This window comes from Acanthisitta chloris, unplaced genomic scaffold (genome assembly GCF_000695815.1).
Source record: "Acanthisitta chloris isolate BGI_N310 unplaced genomic scaffold, ASM69581v1 scaffold2282, whole genome shotgun sequence".
Taxonomy (NCBI): Eukaryota; Metazoa; Chordata; class Aves; order Passeriformes; family Acanthisittidae; genus Acanthisitta; species Acanthisitta chloris.
This window is the reverse complement of record NW_008661998.1, coordinates 42,676-53,807: the sequence shown is the minus strand read 5'-3', so window position 1 is coordinate 53,807 and position 11,132 is coordinate 42,676.

The window sequence follows — 11,132 nt, the reverse complement described above, 5'->3', positions numbered from 1 at the left end:
GGAATGTAGGGCCATGCTATGCCTTGTCCATCACCTGTCTGCCTGCCAGATCTCACCCATCACTCTGCCCAGCAGTTGCTAGTTCAGCACTGCGAAGGAGGCAGCAAGGGAAGGAAGAGTAGCAAAGGATACAGCAGACCAGACAGTGCTGCATTTGAGCCCCCAAATTAAGCAATAATCAGGGAGCTACAGCATTCCTTGTGACAGGAGGAAGCCTTATAACAACAGTAGTTTCAGGCAGATCAAGTCCAGGGAACAGGAAAAATGGTACGAAGTGACTTTCCCATCACTTCTAGCCAAACTTAAGATCCTATTTTGAATCAAGGCTGAGTCTTACCATTAACCTGCCACTCTGCTGTAACTCCTAAACCCTAAACCACATCCTCTAGCTCCAGATCCAGACGCCTCTTAAACACTTCCAGGGATGGTGACTCCACCACCTCCCTGGGCAACCTATTCCAGTGCCTGAACACCTTAACAGTGAAAAAAGTTCCTCACATCTAATCTGACTCTCCCCTGTCTCAGCTTATGACCATTCCCTCTAGTCCTCATTTAAATGGGAATTGAGTCCTGAGCCTTTAGACAGAAACCTCTTTGAGCTGAGAGTGAACCAGAAACAGTTCTAGGGTTGTCTCTTTTTTTAGTTTGGATGTGTTACTAACACGGTATAACGCTACAGTCAGCTACACATCATCCCAACTGTAAAAATTAAGAAGAGCTGTTGAATGTCAAGTGATGAAGCACTAAGTGTCACAACTTCAAAAGTCCTGTTTTTCTGGCAATATTTACTTATTCACATGACACATTAACATATGTAATAAGTACATAAAAGAACAAATGTCATATGGAGAAGTCAATGTGTACCCATAATATAGTGAAGAGTATTAGAAAAACCTTAGATTGCTTAATTTATTGATTTATATACCTGAAAGATAAACCCTATGCTGCAATAACAGATTTTTCTTATGTGACTCTAGAGCACTTTGCACTATCAGAATTCATGACTATTACACCTCTTTTGTGCCTCAACACACCTTACAGAAAAGAGTTTCCTTTTCACTGAATTTCTAAAGGAGTTTATGGTGGAGGGGAAAAAAAAAGGTAGAGCTATAAAGAGCTGTTCTCTAGGAAGTTATTCTGAGCATCTTTAGCACTATCTTTGCCAGAAAAGGCTCATCCCATCAGTCCTTAACTTATATAAACTGTGCACATTATTAAACCATGAGGCTGACACAGGATTATTGTGAAAGACTATGACCAGATCTTGAAAGTTCATTTTGTCTTGGCTCTTCAACTGGCATACACTTAACTGCTTTGCTTGCTTCCAAATTATGTCTAATGTCCGTTGCATGTGTCATATGGCAAACATCAGCCAGTTCTGTGAAGGCTGTTTCTAAACATGTTTGGTTAGATTGTTTTTAAGGCAAGTTCATTTCCTCTGCCAAATTTAAAGAATAGACAGCCTGACATGTATGCAGCATTTCAGCTTCACGGTCAATGGTCTTCATTCATTATTTGGGCATGAAAATAGAGTGTAAGAAATAAAATGCTGCTGCAGCCTTCCCTACATCTGATACTGGTAATCAGTTTCCCCAGCGAGAATATTGTGGGTTTGGTGCATATGCAAAGAAAATAGAAACACAAAGGAAAATGTATGAGCCAGGTAAAAATACAAAAATTTAAAAAAATGCAGTATATTTTAGGCTGGTACATAAGCTCTTTTCTTCTCCAAAAGAATAAAGATTGTATTGATATTCAGCTAGTAAGTTACAATAGACACATTTGCCATTGTAGACTTCTAAAGAGTGTGGAGATCCATGGCTAAATAAATCTCCCAATTTTTAAACTAGCAGAACAGTAGCAAAGATGCTGACTATGTGCTATTCGTTATATAAACTAATACATTTGACAGCTGAACTGAGACTCTCACTGTTACCTTCAAACTTGAACTTCGACTTGACCTAATCCCGTATCAAATGATAACAGTTTACCATCTGTCCTTGGTCAGCCCAATGGAAGACTTCAAAGGATAGATTTAATAGCATACAGTTTGGCCTTGACATACAGGCTGTATCTGTTCTTACTTAAAGAACAATAAAACCTTGTATTTCATTTCTTCTTTTTTTTTCTCCTTTCTTTTTTTTTAACAGATGGAGGGCTGGTGTCTTATTCCATTCTGTCACCCCATCTGGACGCCTTAAATGTGATACTAAGGGAAGCATGGGGTGAGCCCACCAAAAGCTCAGTTCAAGTTGAGATACAGTGAGAAAGGAAAGAAAATAGACTGATACCTATCTTGCATCACGGCAAATTAAAGGCATTTAAGGCTGCCATAGGGGAATGTGGAACAGAAATCAGCACTGACTTCTGAACTAATGATGGCAAAGCAGAACAATGCAGCATTGGAGTGCACTGTACACTCTCAAAGAAGTACAGATGCTTCATCAGCGACACCTAATTGAAAATAAACATTTTTGTCATCCACTTTGCGTGTCACATTGCAAAGCAGCAAGCCACAAGCCTAAACATCACAGGAATCGCTTTCTGCTTACTGTTCCTCCTGAGATCTCACCACAGGAAAACCTTCTTTGGGGAGCTCAGAGAATGTTTTATTCTCACTGCAAAATTAACTGGTTTTCTCTTTTCTGTGTGAGTTCTTTGGTATATTCAAGAGTCCAAAACTTTTTTTCTAGTGAAACACCCCAATGCTTTGATACAGTGATGGCATTTTTTTAACTCAGAGAAGTAGATTCAGCTAATATTCTTTTAGGGATGAAGGACCACTAAAATCTGAGCTACTATCTGTTTAACATAGGGCAAAAGATTGAGCACTGTAATTTCTAAAGGAAAAATCTATTTCCCTTACTATGAAAATGTAAGAGAGTGCAACATGATTATAAATATCCTACCAGTGCCTGCTGACTCCTTAGTCTGCAAATGATCTGCAGAGACAACTAAGGATGAGGTCTTCTCTTTCCACGTCTCTGAAGTAACAACTGTATTCAGTAGTGCCAGAAAATAATAAATAGCAAATGGACTTATTGTTAGTGGCCATTCAAAGTTTACACTGGTCATTTACTTATATGGACTTCACAGTTACCATGAATTGCAGAACAGTGAAGCAAAATCTTATCAGTGGTGGGACACTTTCTGGTTAAGGTGATGTCCCTGATCCTCTAAAGCTAGAGCTTTGATCCCCAGTTACCTCTAACCTAATACTTTCAACCTAGCGTGTCCTGACATTAGGAAACTTGGGGGAAGAAATGAAGGATAGAGGAAAACACAAAGGCAAATTATTAACAAGTATTAGGAATGTATCTCTATCCCTTCCTGATGTCTGTATAACTCTGTAGATACAAAAAAACCAGTTAATTCCCTTTCTCCCTCACAAAGGTTGTTGAGTTGTTCATCATGGACAAAAATGCCTCAGAATGTTGTCATGTCAATCAAAGCTTTGACAGACAATGCCAAGTCCAGTGTCCAAAGTTTTGTAAAAGTATGACCAGGTTTCTGCTCAATGAATCTCTGCATAGAACCCATACCCATATTTATAAAGATTATTTACCAAAATAAAAGTAGAAAGGAAAAACATTGCTCCAGACAAAACATACCTCTGTGTTTTCTGTGACAACAATAGAACATTTGTATTTTGTTTGGATTGAAAAGAATTATTTTATTAATCTTTTTTAAAAGCAAACAAACAACAAAGAAAAAAAACAGAGAAAATGCAAGTTTAAATTTTTACAAACCTGCAGCCACCAACTTTCCCTGTTTTTATCTCTGACTTTTATTCACAAATAGTAATGCTTAGGTAGATCATTCAGAATGGATCAGCCCTGTTTTCAGTCTCCCAGGACAGCACCCCAGCCCTGAAGCAATAAAGTTATTTGAGATATGAATCTCTCCTATTGACACTGTTCCACTTTGGGAAATAAGCATTTCTTAGATCAAAGACAGAAACTTGAGTCGATATCTTAAACACAAGACTGCATAATTACTTTATATAAAATACATCTAGCTTGAAAGCTCCAATGTAATCTCAGCTTCAGAATGCACTCTGGCTGGGGAGTTATGTACTCTTCTGGCATATGGGAAGGGCCTGATTTAAATCCTTGTCGTCAGTTCCTCTGTGAGAGACTGCAGGATAGCACTTCCATGGAGAGAAGCTCTGAGGAGCCAATTTTTCAGGAAATAATAAATGAACATGTGTCTGAGTATATGCTGCAACTTCTGTGCAGTCAGGAGCTGGGAAAGGAGGATATGAATGTGAAAATATCTGTTGTTTACCAGTGCATGAGGCAGACCAGCCAGCACCTAAACACCCAAATCTCCAATTCCCACCTGAACCATGTGGGAACAGCTCCTACCAGCATTACAAAGTGATCTTCAGAAGTGGTTTTGTTTGTTGGCACAGGGTGTTTCTACCTCGGTCCCTCTAATGGACATTTCTCCCATCCAGTATCAAGCCTGTCTACACTGGGACAAAACCTGAACTCGTGTTGGAAGCAGCACCAACCTGAGGGGAAAGGAAACATTTTAAAGCCCTTTAGCAAAGACCTTCGTAGGTCTCAGAGACTCAGTCTGCATCTCTTCCAAAGGAGTCAGGCTGGGGGGTACATTTGAAGGCTCCAATAAGGTGCAATGCTGTTTTCTTAACGATCTGTCCTTTCTCATCTGCGGAGGAAAAGCAAGTCAAGTGTGTCCTTATACACTACTTTAGTAAAATGGATGTGCAGTACACACTTCATTACAACCACCATGGGGATTAAAAGTAACTTGAGCAAATGGCCCTAGCTCTATGTAATTATCTTTGGAAGACACTTGAAGGCAAAAGCGGGAAAAAACTCAACACCAAACCAGATCAAGAACAGCAGAGTTTGCTAAGGGGCTGGTGAGCAGCTAAGACTGACCATGGGCTCAACAGTTCCCCTGTGAGCCTGTTGCTCCTGCAGTGTCCCAGGCCAATGGCCAGGGCAGGGAGCCCCATGAGACAGGGAGCATGTATGGGTCCTCAGAGAAGGAGGAGTCCTTCCATGACACGTGCAGGACAAGGCTGAAAGGTGTCAGGCTCTGTGTCTGAGCAATGCTGCCCTCCCATGGCATGTTGCTCAGCCCACTCACTTCTGAGCTGACACCACTCAAATGCTTCAACAGACTCCTAACCCCACCAAAAGGGCAAAAACAGGGGATGTGTGATGAGCCATCAGTTACTCTTTCAGGCTCGGGGCCTCTGAAACAGTATTTCCAGATGACTGATCCAGCTGACAGTGCCCATACTCAACCCAGCTCCTCATCATGGGCCACAGCCCTTCCTAGCCTTCAGGTCCATTTTCCTCATCAGTCTCCTGGCTCTGTAGATCATTCCCCTGTTAACCCTTTCAGAGGTAATGCAATGGAGAAGCAAGAAGCGGAGAAGTTTAATTGAGAGCAAAAATATTCTTTTTAAAACAAGCCCTCAAATAATGACAAGTCCAAGGCTGTGAGAGGCTCCTGGAGATATCAGTGTACTCCCTGATGGCTCAGTCCAAGGGGATCGCAGCCTGACCCCAGACCTTGGGCCAACCCAGCACCAAGCCCTCTTTTTTCTGACTGAACAACTGAGACCTCCCTAGATAAAAGGTTGTTCTTCTTTTGAAAACAGTTTCTAGCTCCTTTCTTACCTACTCACTAGCAAAGTTCCTCTTTGTTGCCACAAAGTGGCTGAAAATGGCTGTGGTTGTAAGTGGCTGTAAATCCTGGCTGTAAGCCCCGAATACGTGTGAAGATTTTTTAACTAAACACACCACTTGTCTGAAATGGGGCACTGAGAGCTCAAAGGCCAGCAAATAGTTCAGCAACAACAGAGGCACCCACGGCTGAAATGTCTTTATGTGGACAAAAGCCCACAGCTACATTTTTGTGAATGTTCTTTGTGGAGAAGGAGGCTTGAACTGAGTAGAACTCATGGGTTTACAAACTGCTGCAGCACATGAAAGTATAAGGAAAAAGAAATTATAAATTAAAAAGATTTAGCCAGCCAGGAGAAAACGGCAATCCATTGACTCTGCTCAGATCCAGTCGTGCCCTTGGATGATAACTGCGTATTTTGCGCACTTAGTGAAGTTGGCTCCATAAGGCAGTCAGGGACATAGAAACACTTTTAGCTAAAAGGGAATACTCTTCTACTTCTCCCTCAAATCCCTCAAATCCCTGTGAAATCACTTCTCCAGCACAGAAATAGGCCTGCCTTAAGCCAGGCCAGCCAGCATTCCAAATCCACTGTGGTCAGAGCTCTGCAGTTCTGAGGCAAACCAGTAGCTTTTATGCTATATAAAACTTACTGACTTTGTGTTTATCACGTGCCCTCAGATGCTTCTCACATCTGGATTGTTTCCAGCGTACATATATAGTTTAGATATGTTTATAACTTTATAAAGTTTAAAAGCTTTGGCAGTCTCTCAGCCAGAGCTGTGGTGTAGGTCTAGGGTGTGTTTATGGGGCCTGAGCTGGGAAGTTCCAAGTGCCTATATGGACTTGCAGGTGGAGCTGAGTAGAAGCTGTATCCCACATGAGAATTTCTTCTGTGTGTTAAAAACAAAGTTTTCCACCAACAACAAATTCCTGACTGAGCCTCACTGTAATCACTCAAGTCACCAGATCCCAGAAGGTGCACTCCTTCTGGGGACCTGCAGAGCCCCACAGCTGTCTGAATGAACACATAGGGTGTCATTTCCCAGTGCCACCCGAGGTTTCACAATCCCGTGGTCTCTCTGCAGCCCACACTGCTTTGCACATGATGACAAGCCTGAGCTGCAGGCCTGGCCCACCCTTCAGCTTCCACAACATGCCTCGTGTGCCATGGCCACACTCTTCCCCTGTCAGGCAGGAAAGACTTAGCCCTGGCCTTGCTGTGCTTGAATTGTGGCAGACTCCACTGAGGGGTAGAAGAATGGAGCACCAGCAAGTCATCATCTACTCTTGGATGCAGAATTTATCTTTGGTCTCTGTCTTTTGTCACACATTCCACTCCCAAACTGCCCTGGGCTCCTCCTCAGTGGGTTCTGATGCTTCTACCCTTGCTCTCTCCTTGAGCAAAACCATAGGCAACAATACTCTGCATTCTGTGAGTACCTGGCAGTTAGATCTTAGAAGTCTACTTCTGAAAATACTCCCCTTGCATGACTGTACACTAGCCCCTACAGAGTTAGCACATGCAGTAATATCGTGGCTCTACTGATTTTACCACCCACAATATGACATGCTCTTGAAACTAGACAAATAGCTTTTGATGGTAGGCCACAGTTGGCTTCCAGCAGACAGTACAACAAGCAGTGATTTTGCATATAAAGCTATTAAAGCACAAGGTAACATGAAGGGTCAACTTCTTTCCATGCTGCCGTAGCAAGCAGTAAGAGGATAAAGACAGAACACATTTCTGTAATGAGATAATTACACTTAATACAAAAGAGCATGGGATGTCTACTCAGAGAGGCTGCATTCAACACTGATGGATCTAGGAATGCTGGACACTGCAGGTTGCATTCCTTACAATACCTGAGCATCTGTTTCAAACCATTTCCTGACAATCTAATTTCCCCCTCGAAATTTCAGACGATCAAGGCACTAGTTTTGTCTCCCCTCACTACCCTCAGAAAGTGAAGCACAGCTATTTTTACTAGCACTACAAAACACCTTCCATTTAAACCAAACTTGTAAAAACAATGGAAGACTTTTTCAGCTTTAATGCACTATGCTGTGCATTGTTATTTCCCTTTTTGAGAAAATACCCTTTATGACTATATATTTAGAATTCTTCCCACAAACTGATGAACTGATTGAAATCATGGCATTACTAGAAAATGGACAAATGGTAAATAATTATTTCAAAAGGTAAATACGCCTGGTCTTTTACTAACAATGCACTAGAAACTTCCTATATAATAATATCTACAGTTTTGAAAAGAGCAGATCCTCAAAATGAAAAGTTATACCCATTCAACGTGCCTACTTGTACAAAGTGAAAGGTTTCAGGGATGTAACGGGAGACATCACACAAGATGTTGCAAATAATTAAGCAACCGGATTTTTTGCTTTTGCATAGGATTCTTTGTTTATAAAGTGCAAAGAACCTCTCAGAAGCAGGTTATGAATTTTGCCCATTTCTTAAAGAGAGGTGAGAAAGGCTTGAAAACCAATCCAGTCTCAGTAACAGAGACAGGCACTGAACCCAGCAGTATGCTGACTACCAGCACCCTGCTGGAAGCATTAGTAAGCTTCCCTCAGATGAAAAGGCAGAAATGTGTTAACTTCTGGCCTCCATAACACCTGCAGAGTACTAGCATTATAATTAAGTTGATGACACAACCTGTTCAGTCGACCATCTCATGTCCACACAGGTAATTATATTTTAACTGTTAAAGGGCTTTGGGAAATTGGCAGCCACATGAGTGTTTGGTTGGTGCAGCACATACATTTGCCACCTTAAGGTGAGTAATGTCATTTCCAGCCCAGGAGAGGCCAGGAGATGAGTTCAGGGCAACACATCACATTTAAAAGCAACTGGCCAAGAGAAATAATTCAGAACCTACACATACCACTCTTCATTCGTGCCACATAAAGGAGTTTAGGGAAGAACCCATATAGCTTCCACTGCAGATAAGATCTCAGATTTGACTGAATGGACTGAGGCTGTTTTACATCACAAGGTCTCCATAGGACATTAGCATTGTACCTAAATAATTTAGAGGGACAAATGCTTTTCAGGACTTATAAGGGGATTGTAATAAGGATGCAGTTTAGTATCTGACTTAACATATGATGCTGAGCAAGCTGAAGAGTGTTTCTGGTGCCCTGTTTCCCTTTCTTTAAAGGGAAGAGGGTACCTAGTTCCTAGATATGAGCTCCTCCTACTGATGCTCAATGGTTGTAGAATAGCTTGGGATCTTTGGAAGAAAGATGTACGAAAACATTATTGATCCCAAATGTTTTGTATACTCTGTTGCTGCACTCAATGAAACAATCAAATATAGACCATGTTTCTGCAAAGCCAGCATGTAGAAAATTCTCTATTGTATCTTTCTACTTTATCAAGCAGCTCATGGAATTCTTCAGAGGCCCTAGTCAATACTGCTTAAAACATCAAGACTCATTTTATACTCCACGTTCTTTGTAATTTCTCTTTCTCTAAAACAGGTAATATACTATTGGGAAGAATGCTTTCCCTTCATAATTGCAACACACAAAGCTTCAGACATGCACATTTCAAGTGAGGGCCTAAAATTTTGAAGCCTCTCATTATCCTCCCAACACAAAGAAACTTTCCTGGGGACCACTGGTTTTTCTTGTGAAAGGATGTGTATTTTCTTTCTGTTCAATGTTACAGTGAAAGATAATGTCACGACCACCCCATAGACTTACTGGTAATCAATTTCATGAAAAATCAAATCCATCTGTTGTATAAGCATAGTTTTCTAACAATACAACAACCCATTCAGGGTAGCCTAAGAGCAAACTGGTTCCAACTTGTCCCTTCCAATCATTCAACTTCCACTGCAAGTCTGTTGGAGTCATAGGACTAGCATTTGCATCTTGACAGCCCTGGAAATTACTCTAAATCAGTTTATCATACATACCCAACACTTCTGATTACAAAGTTAATAGCTTGAAATGGACATTCTACAGTTAACCCTCTGACCTGCTAAACTGGTGACAAGAAGAGCAGCAAAATGTGGCACAGGAACCAGGCTGAGTGACTACATCTGGTGATGCCTGAGGCTCCACTGCTAGAAGCAATGCTGGAAAATGGAGGAAATTGCAGGTTTTTCATTTCTTCTTTTGGCCTGCAAAACTTTGTTTTCAATAATTTCTTTCACATTCAACTTAATATGTGCATTTCTCAATAGGAAAATATCAGCGATGAGGAACAATGATCAGATATTTGGTTAATTCTTCACTGTTTAAAGGTAGAAGGGACTTTCTGAGAAAGATGTATGGAACTCTTGACACAGGAAAGGTATCCAGAGCTGCCCAATAACTGATTTTGGCCAGTACCTGCATGATTTACATCCAACTCAGCAACAGATGAAATTAAAGTATTATGGACTAGGAGAAAAAAAATTATTTCTTAGTTAAAAAGTGGATTTAAAATTTACTTTGGAAACCGAATGAAGAAAAATCCCAAGCCCCATTTTAACAAAGAGTTGTACACTCAGCAGGTTTAGCTAGCTCACCACAGGCTCAAATGAGCAACATTACTGGCACAGCAAAGGGGGCAGGAACACCATAACCAGGGAGCAGCAAAAGAAAATGGGACTGTGCTACTGACCCCATGTACCCACTAGATTGGCTTAGTTGTAATGTGAATCTACTCTCTGACTGATATCAAGCCTATCTATAGAAACCTGTGAGACAGGAATCAAACGAATGAGTCTCATTCTCCAAGTATAAGACTTGACAGGTCTGAATGTGGATTTTAAATGCCTGAACAAGAAGCAAAAGAGATTCTGGTGATGAAAACTTTTTCCAGAACAAAAATATTCCAACCTCAATCCATACAGTATGAAGTATTAAAGACATCTTTTTATCTTTGGGAATTATTTTACATTTAACTAACAACTCTGAAAATAAAGCCCTTTTTAATTCTTTGTCCTTGGATTTGCAATAGGAAGGATTTAAAGAACTATATTTGATCCGTTAGGTTAAGGTACTCACAGTACTGTACATTGTTTTAGTGTACTAAATTTAGTTGACTTCTGTCTCTTTCAATTACCCTTCTAAAAAGGATAGGTGAAAAATAATGTCTCTCTTTATATAATTTGGTTTGCTGTTGATTAATTCTTCTCTTCTAGTGCTTGCCTAAGTGTTGTAGGGTAGGGAGGACAAAACAGCTTAAGGGAGGGGTGGGGGGAAACCTTAATAAAATGTTTTTTTTCTGAGTTCGAGCCTGTAGAGTCTTCCCTCTCATATTTATTTCTCATCAATATGATGTCAGAATTGTTGATAAGGACAAAAGAGACAAACAGAGAATGGAATGGATCTTAACTTTGGTAAAATAGGCCAACTCTAAGAAATCTTGAAAGTAAAAATAAATTTCTACACATGCTATCATCATCACTAATAAGAAGCAAAACTAAATTCAAGTTTTACACAATTAA